Raw genomic sequence first — 18,216 nt, forward strand, 5'->3', positions numbered from 1 at the left:
GAAGACAGGTGGTTTAGTCCCAGTTGGGGTCCTCTCCTGAGCAAAGACGGCGTCAGTCGTGATGAATGAGAGGCCGTGATTCTGTAATGCGGGCTGATCTCCCCTAGGAAATGCGCGGGGATCTCAGAACTCATTTCGCTTGATTAGACTCCATGTCTCCATGGTGGAAGGCAAGTCTTTCATCTAATCCGGCCACACAGGACCACCGCAGTCCCTCGGCCTCCCCTAGGCAGGAAGGAGCGAAAGATTTGTTTTCTGAGATGACAAGGAATAGTTTGAGGCTGCTGTCGACGAGGCAGGATACAAACTTTTAGGCCTCTTACAGATAAATCTTTTAAACCAGGTGTTTGAGTTGGGAGCGAACTGACAGGCTTCTGCGTAGAGCAGGAGATGATTATTCGCCCCTTAGTTCTTCCTTTATCTCTCCACACTTCACTATGATTTATACAAGAAAACTCATTTCGTATTTTTATTAATGAATTCTACTTGGAACTTTAAAATCCCAAAGAATCTGTGTGCGCATGTGTGAGAAAGACAGACAGAGAACACTCTGCCCAGGATCTATGGATGGTACCACTTCATTACTTCTGGGAAAGAAGTCCTTTAGGAAGTCCTTTTGCCACTAGTTACTACATTCTTTTGGATGTGGCCCAAGAGGGACTGGCCTACCTTATATGAACATTGCTATCTTGACTTTCTCAGGAATATACTCATGTGAATATTCACACACAAGCCTATTTTATTGTTAAATAACAGAACAAATGCTTCTTTACTGTGCAAACTTTTGCAATGGACAATAGGGAATACAGCATTTTAATTTGTTATGTTTTTTAACCTGTTTTCTAAAACATGTATTATGGCTTATCAACTCCATTGGTGTCTACGAAACAGGTTCTCATCAGCACATTTAGGAAAGCTGCATGTGAAAAGTGTCAAAATAACTTATAAGAGCTATTGCCTTTCGATGACATGGAATATATTCTGACTTTAGTAGGAATTCCAGATTTTACAAGGCCATGTGGAAACAAAAATATCTGGCTGATTCAGTCTATGTGGGAGCCACCTGATTTCAAGTCGACTTGTTTAAACATTTATTGAATGTCCACTTATATGCCAGGCACTGTTCCATTAATTATAAGAATTAATGGAAACTGATCCAGCAGAAAGGGGGTAAGGATATTCCAGGAAGAGGGAAGGGCATCCACAAAACTATAAAATGTTGAGCATGGTGGAAAGAAAAGCATAAAGTAGAGGAATCCCAGACCAGATCACCAAAGGCCTTGCAGGCCAGGAGAGGGAGCTTGGGATCCTGTCAACAAATAGCGAACTACTGAAGAACTTAAAGCAAGGGCATAATGAGTTGGTAAATAATTTAGTATATGGACAATGGATTTGACTTAGTTTATAACTTGACCAGTTTTTCTGTTATCTGTCAACTCGCCTAAATTCAGATAAAAAATAAAATAGAAACTTATATTAATGTGAATTCTGGAATGTCAATGACACTAATAACACTTCTGTGATGCAGGTACGACATCTGTGATGGGATAAGGATTTTCACCCAGTGAGTCTCATCACCACTCTGGGGACATTTGTCTTATATTGGAGGAGTCATACTAGTGTCATATATAGTACATAGGGACCCATGTTCTCCCTGGTTCCCACTGATTTTCCTTTGCAACAGTAGCATAGTATTAGTAATAGTAACAATACCAGTACTATTAATGGTATTTTGCTTCAGCACTTTTATGGACATTTAAAAATTTGACCCTCCCCTCTTGAAGGAGTTAGGTTATAAAATAGCCACATTTTACAGATGAGGAAATGGGGGTTCAGAAAAACCAAGCAACCAGACCAAAGTCATACAGAAAATAAATAGCAAAGGCTGGACTCGAGCCTGCGCTGTCGAACTCCCAATCCAGAAATGACTGCACTACACCACTGGTCCCTGCGCAGCAGATTTCAGCAGCCGGTGCAGGTCTCTAGAGTCCTTCTTGGGCATGCGTGCAGTGATGAGCTGCTATGTGATCTTGGTCTCTAGCTGACCAATTCTTAGAGAGGACCTTATTCTGGAAGGCAGAGCACTATGATCCGCAGGTTTTCCTGCCCGAACAGTTCAAGCATATAGTCACCAACACACAATAGATTATTTGTTTCTAAAATATTAAAAATCTCCTAGTGAATAGGATGCATTTTCTAATTCTGGATTCAAGATTCCTCATTATTTTCTCAAAATTGGCTGTTCAAGTTCATTAACTAAGAATGAATTGTTATATAGTGCTGAAGCCTGCTTTTCAGTTGTATAAGGAAATGAGTTAGCCAGATGCCATTAATCCAGACGAGAGCTCTATAATTAAGTTTTGGTGAGGTCATTAGAATTATTACTAGAATAATAATAGCTAATATTTATGGAGTACTTGTGTCAGATGATGTGCTGAGGACTTTATGTATATTACCTTATATAACTTTCACAACAACCCTATGAGGTAGGTACTATTCTTTCTCCACCTACTAGGAAAGGAAACTGAGACTCAGAGACACTGAGTGAAATAAAAAGAGGCAATGCTGGAAATTCATTTTCTAGCTTCCTGACTCCAGAGCCTGGGATCCTGAATGGTATAAATAAAATCTTTGCAATCTTACCCTGTTTCCTCGGGGTTGTATTTTAAGAGTAAACCTGAGAGGAGCTTTAAACTCAGTATGTCTTTTTGATGACATGAAACAAATTGGGTAATAAGCCTTTGTGTGACATGACTGATACATGCTTTTAAAGTCAGGTTTTTCAAATATCAATGATAAAAAGGGTGACCTACAATTTTAAACTGTAACAGCAACAATCATTGGAAGCTGGAAAGTCAAATAAACATGCCATTTTCTCTCAGGCTCTGAAGGCTCAATTCCATTTGCTGCTTCTTTCTCTTTCCCAAGTAAATTCTATACAAATGGCTGAAACCAAGAGGTGGTAGATAAGCACTTCTAGCAAAAGATGTTACCCCCCTCCTTGTGGATTCAAGGTCAAGACACAGTTTTAGCATCCTTGCAACTGGGAGGGTGTGTTAAGCTTTCTGATTGCAACACCTGAAGAAATCAAGTCACAAAGTGATGGGCTTTGATTGTCTCCTAAAAAACCTTCAGAAAATCCATTTACACCTCTGATGTGAATGACTGGGTGAATATATTTCAATGACTTTAGTTGGGAGGGGAAAAAAGTGTCAAATCTGAGAAACTAAGATTTAGTCACATTAAAAAACAAAACCAGCCCCCCAAAGTAACAACTGAAGCAACAATAAAACTGTGAATGCACTTCTCTCAACAGCAGAACTTGTAAAAAAGGCAAAACTGAAGTGAATTATAATTTAAAAAAAAAAAAAAAGAATGTTATCAAAAGGTTTTGCTGCAACAACTATTGATCACACAGATACTAAAAGTGACTTCTTAGGCTTTCATCTCTAGGATATTGAATTTCAAGCCCTGGGAAAGGTGCTTTTAGTTTTTAAATTAAAAGACTCAAGTTTTACAGAATGACAGAATCTGTTTTGCAAGGGATCTCAGACCTACCTGGTCCAGTCCTCTGCAGTGTGATACCCCCTGAGTGTCTCTCTCACTTGCTCTGTGGGTGTGATAGCTGCACCTTTGCAAGAGATCCCCTAGGGGAACAGTGTTCTCAAGGCACACACTGCTTGGCTGGAGCTCTCTGACAGGAGGAAGCTCCTTCCTACACTGATTCCAACCCACTTCCGTTGCTGCCTTGTCCTCCCCTTGGAGCAACTTAGGGCATGTCTTACACTCTCCTTCCTTGTGATGGCTTTTCTTTTAAAATTTTATTTTTCAATTGCAGTTCACTTTCAATATCATTTTATATTAGTTTCAGGTGTAAAGGACAGTGGCTAGACAATCATATAATTTACAGTGATCCCCCTGATAATTCAAGTACCCACCTAGCACCATACATAGTTATTACATAGTATAACTATCAGTTTGTACTTCTTAATCGCTTCACCTTTTTTACCCAACCCCATCCCCTCTCCCCTTGCCCCCAAGTTAAGTGGGTGGTGCAGATGGGTTCAGACAGATGCCTGTAATGCAACAGTGGGTTGCATTACAGGAAGAGAATATGGAATTTAGGGAACCCAAATCTTTTATAATGGGCAGAAAGTATGCCTGCCCTTTGCTCCAGAGGGAGATGCTATTTCTCTCTCTCAAGGCTGTTCACCATACAAACATCCTTGAAAAAACAGTGGGAAACCATGCTTGCTCACAGATGTACAGAAATGTGACAGACATATGGAGAATTGTCTTCCAACAGAGGAAATAGCCAGCAGACTGGCCCTGTTGCTATTGGTCACCTAAACATTTGAGTTATCAAGCTCATGATCATTCCCTTCAGATATCATCTCTGAGCCAATGTCCTTTCGCAAGGAAATGACCATTAAACAATCATTTTTAAATGACTCAGAAAACATCTCTCCATGATGACACTGATCCTTTAACACTCCTTGGACACTATGGTTCAACTAAGTCAGAGTCTAACCAATTAAACTGACTCCCAACTCAGAATTCTCTCTCCTTCTCTTTAAATGGGGGTATTTGATATACATGTGTCTTTTTGAAATCTAGATCCTTGCTAGAATGAACTGTGGACGTGGACCAGCAGCATGGGCCTCACCTGCAAGCTTGTCAGGAACTGCTGAGTCTCAGGCCCCACCCAGGCCTACTGTATCATCATCTACATTTCCCACAAGATTTCCAGGTAATTTGTAGACTCGTTAAAAATTCATAAAGAACTGATTCAGACTCTAGAGCATGGGTAGGAGACCTATTCAGTATTGGCCCAGATAATTATTCCAGGCTTTGCTGGCCATACAGACTGTGGCAATTACTCAACTCTGCTGTTAGAGCTGGGCAGCAGCCAGAGACAGTGAGTAAACAAACGGTCATGGTCAAACCTGGCCCGAGGGCTGTAGTTCGGACCTGGCTCTAAAGTATTGCATTAGCAATTATATTTAAAAAAGAAATGTTAGTGGAACAAACTTCTATTTTTAATGACTTGGGTTTTCGTGAACGCGTGCTGGCTTCTAAGATCACAGTCTTTTCCTTTGTAACTGCTTATAAGACAACTTCTCAATGACCTGGTCTTCAATTTTTCTCTAGACTGAAAATAAACGACCAGTTAATAGTGTGTAAAATCTACTATCTTCCTCTTTTTTTTTTTTTTTGATATTTGCAGTGACACTGCACATGGCCAGCTGCTGTTTCTACTCCTTTTCTTTATGATTTGTCAAAACTAGCCATTCAGCCGTCTCGAGTGTTCGTTTTCCCAGGACCCTGGAGGTAACGTGCCTGGGCCAGCAGAGAGTGCTGATCTTGAGCCTACTCTCCTTTTGCCAATATTTACTACTTCTAACCTGAAGATGGTTCTCTTTGCAGAAGGCGATGGAGAGGGGAAATTAAGGATGCTGAAGAGCAGGCAGAACGTGGGGAATTCAGGCTCCTTATACCCAGGGCTATGTGAGAGAAAAGGGATAAAAGCGCAAGAACGCGAACGAGGAGTACCACGTACGCTACTAATCTGAACGGATGTGACGCGTTAGAGCTGGAAACAGTGTGGAAACTCAGGATTTCTCTTATTACTTGTTAACTAAAAAGTGAACCTTTTCAGACTGTGAACTCACAGACCTGTATTAAAACTATTAACAATGATCTTGGCTTTTTTTTCTATCCAGATTAAGAGTGATAAGAACACTTTGAAATTCGATGTCTTCTAAGTTTATAGATTTAACATGCAATAAATAACTTGCCAAAGAAGTCTCTTAAAAATGCTTATATGTAGAGTATATATGAGACCAAAGGAGGCAGCAAAAGGAATTAAGCCAAGGCTTCTTTTTTGGTGATATAAGCTTTTATGGCTGAGGAAATATTTGCCAGGGTTTATTTTGGCCTGAGGTCTCCACTCTGGGCACAGAACTGCAATCCGACGTGCTGCAGTTTTATTTTCCCTGGTAATACATAGGGCAGGCTATTAAGGATTATTAGTAGCACATCAGGCATTATACACAAGAAGCACAGCTCTCTTAAAAATGTCAAGAGAATGGTTCCATACAATCCAGTGGGCAGCCAAGGTTCCCAGGGCCTGGGTATTACACACAGAAGCTGGGGGTATTTCTTGCTTCAGAATCACTGCTTCACTGATACCCAATACCACCATCCTAACAACTGCCAACACTTATTAAGGTAATTTATGTTCTACGAATTGTGCTAAATGGTTTACACGCATTATCTAATTTAAATTTTCAATAAGTAAGTTGATTATCCCAATTTTATAGTTGTGGAAAGAGAGGCTTACCGAGACCTTGGCTAAGCTGCAGGAAGTGCCAGGAGGCAGAACCCCAAAGGAATAAAAGCAAAAGCTGAGAGGTCAAGAGATGGTCCAAAGGGAAGAAAAGTTGTTAGGAAAAGAAAAAGAGCAAAGGACGAAAGTAGGAAACTTAAAAAGATATTCAGGAAATGGATGGCAGGAAATCAATGCAAAATATGTAATGTAAAGTTCAAGCAGGGTCAAAGATCACAACCCAACCTGCCAGTGGTGCAGGAATATATGAGAAGGATGCACCAAGGGCCTTGGTCAGGCCGCTAGAGTCTCACTAAATACATATGACCCACTGGCTAAAAGATGTAACGCGTATCTGCCGTTTTCCCCACGGATGCCTGAAACCGAATGGTACGTGGCACACATTAGGCACTCAATAAACGTTTTGCTGCACAGATGAATGCCTGAGTGTGTGTCCACGAATATTTCCCTCAGGGAGCAACATTTCCATTTGATGAGAAACACATTTTCTGAAATGCGTTGAAGCTTTGAAGTCTATGATAATGATGAGACTAGCTGACATTTACTGGATGCCTTCTCTTTGTGTGCCAGGGATTGTTCTATGCTCTTCATCCTCTCAACAGACTTGGGAGAAAGGTGCCATTATGATTCCCATTTTACAGAGGAGAAAACTGAGGTGTGCAGGTGGAAGAAGTACACAGAATCCCTAAGCTATAAGCGGCAGAACCAGAGGCAGGCCACGCAGTCTGGCTCCAGCATCCGCGGTCTCTCTGCCATCGCGTGTCCACATAGTGGTTAAAAGTTCTTTTAGAGATGGCAGAAAGTTCTAGCTGAAAGGGATACTAGTGATAATTTGTCATCTCACTTCGCAGACTGCAGAGTTGAGGCTGGAGGGTGTGGTGTCTCACACACACAGCCTGAGTTAGTGGAGACACTAGGACTAGCACAGGTCTCAAACTCCCTGCCCGGCTCTTCATTTCTAATACCACGCTGCCTCCCGTAAACCAGCTGAGCAGGGCAAAACTCACATATGAAGGAAGACCTGAAAACTGTTACTCAGCACTGTAATCGTCTGGATAAAGACAAAAAATGACATAGGTGATAAAATTAGAACAGATCACAGAAGGGTTTTATGAAGAAAATCAAATCATGAAACAGGTGCTCCCCCCCCCCAAAAAAAAGGCTCATAAATTGCTAACAAGGCTATGTGAGAACATTTTTGCAAAATTTTGCGAAAGTAAGGCAGATGGAGGAAAGGGAGAGTAGGAAGGTCACTGGGGAGAGAGAAGGGAGGCGATGGAAAGCAATTTGTGGGAGATTTGGGGAAGGCTTAAAGCAGGCCTACAGATGTTAAAATAAACTTCTAGAAAATTGTAAAATGATTTTCTTTTAAATAAGACATTCAAAATAATAGTTTAATCAAAACTAGTGTTCAAACTCCTAACAGATCTTTACGATAAACAAACAACAAACAAAAGAGCCAGACTGTGTCTGCACATGTGAAAGGAGCGGGTTTGGCGCAGCGCATCTGCTCCTTGTGGGTGTGTCTAAATGACAGCACGCGCTGCTGAGACCTAGCTGTGACGATCGATACTGAGTGTCAGGATGGACAAAATGAATGGAGACAGCTGCACTCCACTTGCCTTGTCTCATATATCAATGGTCTGATTTACTCTCATTTTAATAATATTCCTTAGCCAGAGCCATTCCTACAGCTTAGAAGAATGGCCCTGAACTTTGTGAGTCTGTGAAGTTTTAGTCAAGGGGTGGGCATGGATTAACCAAGGGTCCTAATAATAGGTTGGCTCCTCATACGAGCCATTGGTCCACATACCCTCCCCCCACCACCAAGGGGGAGGCAGTAGGAGTCTCATTGCAGGCTAACTTTTGTGAGTCTTCTTTCCTGAGCTCCCACTCCCACCATCAATGTCTACTTTAAACAGGCTTCTCCTTAATAGCATATTTATTTTTATTAGTTACCAGTGGACCTCTCCAGGGCAGCCCTATCCAAAGTCTGACAATTCCTGGGGGCAGAGGGAAGAACACTGAGGAGGTGAGGGAGAGCAGTGTCCTGTCAGCTTATTAGAACTGATAAACTGGCTTCACCATTTTATGATCATGTGATTTATTTGGCATAAAAAGTTCCATAATTAATACAAGTAAATCATTTCTACATAATCAAATTTCGCCTTATGACACAGAAAAATGCAAAGGAGCTAGCTAAAACAATTTTTAGTGCTTAGGCTTTCACTCCAAAATTCCCATGATGAATTTCTAAAAACAGTCCTGACTTATGGTTGTTTAGTTATAGACAGAGAATTCCCCTTAACATTTCAACAAAGACTCATCCCTGCACGATTACTTCAGGGGCCACACTTTTGGGTGTTGTCACTAAGGGGTTTTTAAGAAGAAATAGCCAACGTTTCCACTCAGAAATGGCTGTAGGTATATTCACATCAACTATTTATTTTTAAACATACTCTGCTAAACACGTTAAATATCTTCAGAACTTAAAAGTAACAGAGAGCAAGAAGTGATCATCTGGCAAATCACATCAATGAACTTAACTAGAAGTCTTTAAGAAAACTGAAAATCGATGTCACCATAATTTTTCTAGTTCCCCAGTAGAGGGCAACTTCTACACACTTTGACAGTTAAAGAAAAAAAAATCTACTCATACCACATCAGTAAGGATAAACCGTATGTTTAAAATAAAACAGTACAATTTATGCCTCTGAATGGGTTTTCACTAACAGGTAGCTATAAAATGCCATGAGATTTTAAATATGTAATTAGGAATTGAGTCTATTTAATAATGAGTAATTACCATTTTGTGATTAATAGAAGTGATTGCAGGAACTTTAAAGTAGCAAACACTGAGGTCATTATGACAGAATTATTAGTGACTGAAATATAGAAGGTAAATTATGAGAGTATTAATCTTTAGTAAACATTTAGATTGAGTTTCATTATGACCAAGTTCCAAATATAGCTAATGTGAATGCATACAGTCTTATTAAAAATAGTTCGAAAAAAGGGGGAGGGGGGATAATAACAAACATCTCAAAGTATAATCAAACCTCTTTGTTATTATAAACTTTGAAATAATACTTATCAGTGTTCATGTTTTAAATGATATTAGATATAAGAATGTAAATGTATGTATGTTTATGTATATATGCAAATAGCATAAAATTCTACCACAATACATCTCATTACTATATAGATTTGGATGCAATGTAATATGCTTTTATTCGTTCACTCATTCAACACTTATTTACTGAGCATTTATTATGTGCCAGGTACTACTCTACAAGTCAAGAATACAGTGTGATAAATCTGACAAAATTCTCTGCCTTCTTGGAGCTTACATACCCCAAAATAACAAATAACGTACCACAAAGCCTTCTGAAAAGATATGCCCATAAAATAGATGCTTACCATGTTTCATAATGCTAGCTTCATTTTATTAAAAAAGGTAGGCTTTGTTTTTAATACAGAGAAATATTACAAGGAAAAATGAAATAGCTCACAATCTTAATACTCAAAGAACCCTTGTTGACCTTAAATAAAGTAATCCATGAATTTGATTAGAAAAATTTTAATTGTATAGAATAGTAAAAAATAAAAGGTGAAATTTTCTAGCAGTCCTCTGTCTCCAGAGACATTAACAGTTCTTTGTGACTCCTTCCAGAGAAGAAAATAAAATACCACCCGTCTACCTACCTCCTTATCCATCTTCTTAAATTATTTAAATTCATAGTTTCCTTAAGACACTCATAGTATACACAGTATTCTGCACATGGTTTTATTTTTTCTCACTTCACTATATTTCTTGGAGCGCTTTTCATAAAAGAATATGTAAATGCATTTCATTCTTTTGACTCATTTTATTTTTAATGCGTAAGTATTTTATAACATTCCACCTCTAAAAACCTTAAAATTCTAGTTTTAAAAGTGTTAGTACAATTTTGTCTGAAACTAATAAGTGCTGTGGTATGTAGTGTTAATAAGTGTAGTTTAATCTAGAAAGAGTGGGAATTCAGGGGCTTCAAAAAGAAGTCTGGAAAAATGACATTGAATTTATTATAAAGCAACAAATAAAAAAGTAAAAGGAATGAGCACCTGTTTTGCATAAAAAACTTATCAACAACTCCATTAGCTCACACACAATGTAACAATCTTATAAAGGGAGTATTTGGTTATGAATTAAAAATATTAGTAATTTTTTATCAGTAAATTTTTATAAGAGTTCTGTTATATAAATTTTTTTGAGTTCTACTTAAAAATTTTAATTAAACCTTTAAGAATTTATCTCATTCTATTTATAATACTACTTAAACCATATATTTATTTCAGTGTCACATTTGATATTAAAATGTGATCAGAATTTTTTAAGTTACAAAAATATTATGCAAAGTAAAATACAAGGCACTAGGTGGTGCTGTGGGACCTTCCACATAAACCAATGTGGTCAAGTTCTGAACTTGATAAATTAGTTGTGTGGCTGATTCTATATGTTTAAATGTACATTAAGTACTTTTTTCTAGATAAACCACTGTCTTCTAAATAATAAAAGTAACAAAGTGAAAAAGCAGAGTGTTGACAGACGATCTCTTTCAGAAAGACATGGCCCCCTTTCATAATTACACACCCTTACTCCTATGTTAAGCTATTTTAAAAATTTTACATAATGAATATCATTTCTGAGGCATGCTTCTCAATAAAGTGTTATTTCGCACTTATCTTTAAAGTTATTTTTTCATATGTCCAAGGATTTAAAAAATCAGCCATTATATATTCTTGTCAAATAATTTTTGATTAGGCAATTTCTTATGTCAGTCACAGTATATATATTGTAATTGCCTTGGGTTCTATTTCTTTCTATTTTTCTATCCTCCCTTGATGTGACTACCTGTTGTAGAGCTGTTAATTCAAATGCTGACAGTGGCTAAACTGACAAGGTAAATATATGCTTTAGGTAAGTGTAAAGAGAATAGGGAGTGGAGTAGCCTAGAAATAACATGAGTAACTGCATTCAAATTCAGATGAAAAACAAAACCTACACACAGGCACACAGGCGCGTGCACACACACGCACACAAGCACCACTCTATAGGCCAAAGTAAACACCTCCGTGGTTTGCATGTGGCCTCTGGGCCACTCATTCGTGACCTCTGACCAAGCCCAACATGTCCCGAACCATTTATTATAAGCGACACATCTTAAAAGAAACCCAAGAGTTTCAGTTCAAAGGAAAAAGTGTAAACGGCATTGCAGCTGTCCTTTCAAAATGTTTTTCATCACATATGTATGTCCCTCCTTAAAGAGATAAATTACTAATGACGTAGGTGATCAGCTGCAGTGGTCAATAACATTAATTCTGCATGATAAGTTACTGGTTTGAAGAAAAGCATAGATTTAGCAGTCTTTTACCATCTACACAGTCTTTCTCTCCCTGCAGCTACTTTGATAATTGTGAAGGGAGTGGGGATGAAGCATTTAATAGTGAATGGCTACAAATATATGATTAACATAAACAAACAAAGGGCAGAATTTATTCTCACTGATAGTGATGGTGGAACTTACATTAGAGGTGCATGGTGTGATTAATAAGAATGAAAATGAATTTTTGACAAGTGCAACAACACTCATCTAAAGGAATGCTGATCTTCAAGTCTGTCATCGAAAGAAGCCAAACTCATTTTTAAATGATGCATCATTTCAAATTTTTTTAGCTGTCTTCAGAAAGAGGTTGTGTGCCACATAAGAAAATAATATAAAACTATGTCATTTCTGAACAGGAAGAGGCCACAGAGTTGAACATGCCTCTTGCTACTTTGGCTACACCTCACAAATCAGTTCTTCTTGGAAGATAAACACAGTGAAGCTACAGTCTCCAGGCGAGGCTGTGTCACAGGAGCTAAGTGACCTGATGATCACAGGAAGCCATGAGGGAATCACAATGTACTTTGAACGCGGAATGAGCCTCACACCAGTAACCAAGGCAAAAAGATCATATTTCAGGAATTTCAAGTATTGTCTAAACACCCACAAGAGTCTCTGTTAACACTGAAAGTCATTTGGAATTTTTAGAGAATTTAATGGGTTCAAACACAGATATATGGGAGAAGTGATGAAAAGTAGAAATAGAAGACAGCCACGCTGCCTGAATTCTTCCCATTCACTTTTCAGACTGCCTGAAATGCCGTCTCAGAGGAGAGTTTTTCTACTTAATAAGCATCTTGTTTTTTAAATTGCATGTCTTCTTTGAGAGCAGTGGTTCTCGCAGTGTGGTCTGGGGACCTGGGGGTCTCTAAGACTATTTTAGGGGCTGGCAAGATAAAAACTACTTTCATGATAATATTAAGACATTATTTGCCTTTTTTACCCTCATTGTCTCACAATCATACAGTGGAGTTTTCCAGAGGCTACAGGACATGTGGTACTGGAAGATTTAATATAGGAAGAGACATGAGACTCAGCTGTCTTGTATGAAGCCAGACATTAAAGAGATCAGCAAAAGGTAAAACAATGATACTCTTCTCACTAGGGTTTCTTTTTGTTTTGGAAAAAAATAGTTATTTTTCATAAAAAATATGTATGTATATATCATGGAGGTTTTGCTATTTTTAAAAAAATGAATAATTTCCTGGCTTTAATTTCAAATATGGTAAGTACAGATAGATATAACTTAAATAAATAAAAGCTCTCTGTGGTCCTCAACAAATTTTAAGAATGGAAAGGGGTCCAAAAAGTTTGAGAACATTATTCTTGAGATAAGCTACTCACATCTTGGTCTAAATCCATTCTACCATGTGCTAAATACTTCTGAGAATCTAAAACTTCTATCAGAATGAGACTGTTAGAAGCATTTTGGAGCGGGATGCACTTATATGGACAAGGTGGGCCTGACTAGCTTGATGCAGAGGGGTGAACAGCGGCTTGAGAGCTATGATGAAATGACCCAGGTTGGAGAGGGAATAGAGAGGGAGTCAGGAGAGTGCAATGGCAAATGTTTTCATTTTAAAATTTAGCCTGGGACCAATAGCTACATCTAGGAAGGGATCTTTTTCTCCTACCTTTTATACTGTCGGAGACTCCAGCCCATTCTCTGCACTGAAACGCAATCCTTCATTGGTTTCGCAATAGTCTTGAAGTCCGATCATGGCCTACAACAGCCTGTATGATGTGCTCCTAGTGTCTACTTTGCCATCTGCTCTCTCCTCACTGTCCATCTGGCTTTCCATGCTCCAGCCATGTGGCCCTCGGTCTAGTTCCTGGACTGGGCTATGTTCCCTTCTACCGGCAGATTTTAGTTTCCTTCAAGTCATCAAGGAAGCCTTACTGTCAGTATCAATTTTCCCCTGAATATGCACTCTCATGACATCACAGATCTCCTTTGTGGCACTTATTGCGGTTGCAACTTTACATGTATTTGTGTGATCCTTTAGTGAATATCTGTGTCTCCTCCATTGGTCTACAGGCTTTATGAAGAAGGCACCATGTTTATTCTTATTCCATCTTATACTATCTGTACCTAGTAAAATGCCTGGGGCATTGTAGGGGCTCGATTAATATTTCTGAATAAAGGACTAAATGATTTCTTGCTTCTAGGACTGTTGAATAATTATAATAACAATAATAGGTAATATTTATTGAGCGTACCTGCCAAACACTGTTCTATGTACATTGCAAATGAAATGTAATTTTGAAAACAAGCCCGTGGAGTGGTACAATTATACCCCCACTTGCAGGTGAAGAAATCAAGGTACATGGAGGTTAGCTAATTTGCCAAAGGTCAAACAGTAATTTTTGAGGTCAGGAGATGAACTCAAATAGTTTAGTTGTACAGCTTATTAACACAATACTGTAGTTTGTGGGCCTAATTCAAAATTATGTCCCATAGAAACCAACAATTGATTTACAAACTTTAGGAAGTTAATTTGCAAACCAATGAGTGACTCTAATGGGAACTGGAATATGTTCTGAAATTTAAAAGTATTAAAAATACCAATAATCAGCCACTTTTGCATTAGAACTTTAGAACTATGTTCCATTAATTGCAAGAGAAAGACATTTGTGCATTTTGTTTTCTGAAAATATAAGGGCAGTTCAAGAAATAATGACAAAAATAAAGTTCTCTTCCAGATATCTACAATGAGATAGCACATGGTAGGATTTAGAAAAAATTCTTTGCCCTTTGAGAAATTATAGTTTTTAAAAGAAAGCAAACCAAAATAAAGCAACGAGTCTAAACTCTCAGAATTGAATATACATATATATGTTCCCCTCCCCAGTTTGGTTTAATCTGAACTAAAATGTTTCAGCTATGTTTATTTCTTAACCAATACAGGTTTTATTTATAGTAACATGGTCATTTGAAATTTCATACTAGTGTCATGAGTCTTTAAATGCAAAATGTAATTATAATCCAAATCTGTTTTTTCTGTTATCAGGGCATTCTTAAGAATAGATATCACTATAAGAAAAACAAAATGAAAACTTAGGAATACTACAAATTCTAACAATTTATCATATAAAATCTAACAACTCATATCATCCTGTTTAAGTTTAATTTTATATTACCAGTATCTTTGTACTTCCATTCAGTATATCACTACGGGACACCTACTCTGCGTCAGGCATATCTTAGGGGCTGTGGACACAACGACAAGGGTGGTCTGGTCTCTGCTTTTGCCCCAACTCGATGTAAAAAGGCAAAGGCCACAGGAGGGAGTGAGGAAAGGTGGCAAGGGATTCCTGAACTGAGACCACAATGATGAGTAGGAGCGGCCAAGAGAAGGGTGGAGGTGAAGGGCCCCTAAAAGGGTCTGCGAAGGAGGGGAACACAACGTACAAAGGCCAAAAGGCAAGAATGTGTGCTCATGGTGCTTAGAGGGAACAGAAAGACAGCCATAGCAGATGCTACTCCCGTGACAAGAATCTCACAAATTCCTCCTGAAAAGATAACGAGTCATATCCCCTAGCCTTCTCACCTTCTAGTAAATCAAAGAAACAAAAAGGGCAATTATATTAAGGAATAACTCATAAAGCGCCATTTGGAATTCAACTTTCCTCAGCACTAAACTTCAAAAACATATATTATTACCAAAATATCAGCAAAACCAAACATTAGGAGTGTTGCTAAGTGGAGAGATGATCGGAGTGGAGGACAGGGTAAGAAAGTTAGGATCTTAAGAGTGTCCAAATCTTCTATTGCTGGCAAATGCTTTGTTCTCTGAAGAATATTTATTACTATAGTAAACTTACTCCTTCTGGAATTTTTGTTATTTAGCGAGGAGTTATTTCTATTCAGAAATGGAAAATTCAAAGACCTCAAACCCCTGACTGTATGGTAATCTATATGGCTTGTGCACTGGCGCTGTCTGCGGGGCCCCGAGTCATCAATTATGTATAGAAATGTACAGCTACAGCCGGAGCCAGTGTCGTGGGCCTGCCAGGGAATTCTTAAGAGGAACAAAAACATTTGATTGTGTCTTCTTTTAGAAAACACAGATTAGGTGAAAAGAGGAAGATCTTTGAAAGGAAAATGAGTAATACTCCATACATATATCGACTTCTTTATTATAAGTGAAAAATGCATTTTTTCAAAAGTACTTAAAGTGAAACCAGAAATATAACTAAGGAAAAGGCCTCAGAAATAGATACAAGAAAGGCTGACTTCAGTTCATAAAACCACACACTTTAGATTACAAATTCATTCCTTCTGTGCTTGAGGAAAAATAACTAATGGGGGTCACCCAGCTCCAACCTCTCTGAACCAAATTCAGTGGATTCAGTGTTTACAACAAGGAGTAATCACATTATGCGAAATAAAATGTCCTGTAATCCCCCAACCTGGCTGGCTTCTGAGGTGTGAGTTTTCCTTCTAAATGAATGAAGCTTGTTTACAGACTGACCGGGGAGCGCACGGACTATGAAGATTACCACAAAGAAAATGCAATCTAAGATATCTTATGGAATTTTCCCTATTATACCAAACACAACAAAAGCTTTCACTGGGATTTCAATAAATTTAGTTCTGCACATTGCAGCCGAAATTTAGTTATTTTCCCTTTCTCCAGTGGGTCGCCGGGGTAGCAGCTGGCGTGTTTTGTATTTAAAACGGGAAAAAGAACTCTCGTTTCTCTCAGTACCTACATACATGAGCTTGAGGAAATTTGGAAAAATGATTTACTTTAAGTAAAATGACTTTATTTCCTTTCCTGTAAGGTATCTGACACGCTTTTAAACATCTAAGGGTAAGAGTCGTGTTTTCGAAAAGCATACAGATTTCTTCTGGAGGAAACTACAGTGCATAAAAACATAACATTTAAATTTATGTAAATTTAAACATGTTTAAATTTATACATGTTTGAAAGTATATTCTCATTCTTCAACACTTTCTGGGTAGAATTTTTAATGCCTGATTTTTATAAAATAATTTAGGTGACATGTAAATACTGGGAGGTAGCCAGACAGAGATCCCATAATTTTATATTACTTTAAAGAGCGTGTAACAGTCTCATTTTGTCATTTCTATACTGGTTAGATCACATGTCATATTATTCAGCCAAATTCTGTAAAATTGAAAGCATATTTAAAAATCAGTGTTAAAACATTAGGGAACGCCTGAAACTGATGAAAACCAAATCAATTTCCTTATTTCTTAGATTTAAAATGGGAATAATCTGCTGATCATTTATGGAAACTGTAATTTAGCAAAATAGAACACTATGAATGCTGAAATATTTGATTTTCTCAGCTCCTGTTTCTTAAACGATTTCTGCCCATTAGAATGTGAAAAATTCCAACATATTTAAACACATTGCAATTCACATGACACACGACACAAAACACACGACACATATCAAATTAGTTCCTTGTTACTAATAGAGTTTGTTTAAAAAGGCAAAGCCTCAGTTCCACAACTACCACAGTTTAATTTATTGACGTCCATAATCTGGTTTATATACACTGTTAATTGAACACCGTGAATTCAGTGAGAAACCTGAATTGAGACCATTTAAAATTATCTTTCACTATGAATTTTCAAATTCATATTTTATTACACACATGAAATGTGAAGGAACTCTTCAGTCACCTGTCCACTATGTGACAGGTGCTTTACACTAATTATTTCACTTAATCTTGAGAAATATATTATTATTGCCTATTGCGCTAAGGAAAATAACTCGTCCAGGGGTCTAGTGGCCACTTAAAGCTCCTCATGTTACTCTATCACCAACAGCATGTGATCTCCTTCTGGAAACATGTTATTCCTTTGGCTTCTGGAATATAACAAACTTCTCTTTTACCTTCTTCCCCTATATCTTCTCCCCTCACTAAATTCAGGTCTCTTATAAGACCTTCCCTGACCACCTGCTCTACAAAACACACACATTCTCCCCTCCCCCCCCAAGCACTTTCTATTCCTTTATCTTGCATTATTTTTGTTCGTAAAACTTACGACCACTTGACCTTGTATTAAGTTATTTGCTTATTGTCTGTCTCCCCTACTCTTCACCCATCCCCACTCCAACACAAGGTTGGGATCCACAAGGCTGGGGTCTTGTTTGTCTCTCTCCCTGTAGTCTCAGTCACTACAATATCACCTGGCACAGAGGGAGCCCTCAATATATGTGTTGAATGAAAGAATGGCTGGAGGCTGTGGAGGTGGGATTAGAATTTAGGTCTTTCTAATAACTCTAGGCCTATGCTTACTTTACTGTATCTGGTTTAATTTTAAGTATAGCACATCTTTCTTAAAAGTTTCCAAATAGTAAAATCACATTCTTTATAATGAACCCTAGAGCGCTGCCGTCTCTTCTTTACCCTAAACCCGAAACTAAAGAAAGCTGCTTTACAAAAGAAAGGGAGAGGAAG

The 18,216-nt window shown here is 38.0% G+C and overlaps 1 protein-coding gene across 3 annotated transcripts in view; it reads right to left on the reverse strand.

Annotated features, from left to right (window-relative positions):
- Positions 1-18,216, reverse strand: part of SLC10A7 (solute carrier family 10 member 7) — a 190,841-nt gene that overhangs the window by 52,605 nt on the left and 120,020 nt on the right. The gene's annotated exons all lie outside the window — the stretch shown is intronic.

The sequence above is a fragment of the Miniopterus natalensis genome, chromosome 4 (genome assembly GCF_054644295.1).
Source record: "Miniopterus natalensis isolate mMinNat1 chromosome 4, mMinNat1.hap1, whole genome shotgun sequence".
NCBI lineage: Eukaryota > Metazoa > Chordata > Mammalia > Chiroptera > Miniopteridae > Miniopterus > Miniopterus natalensis.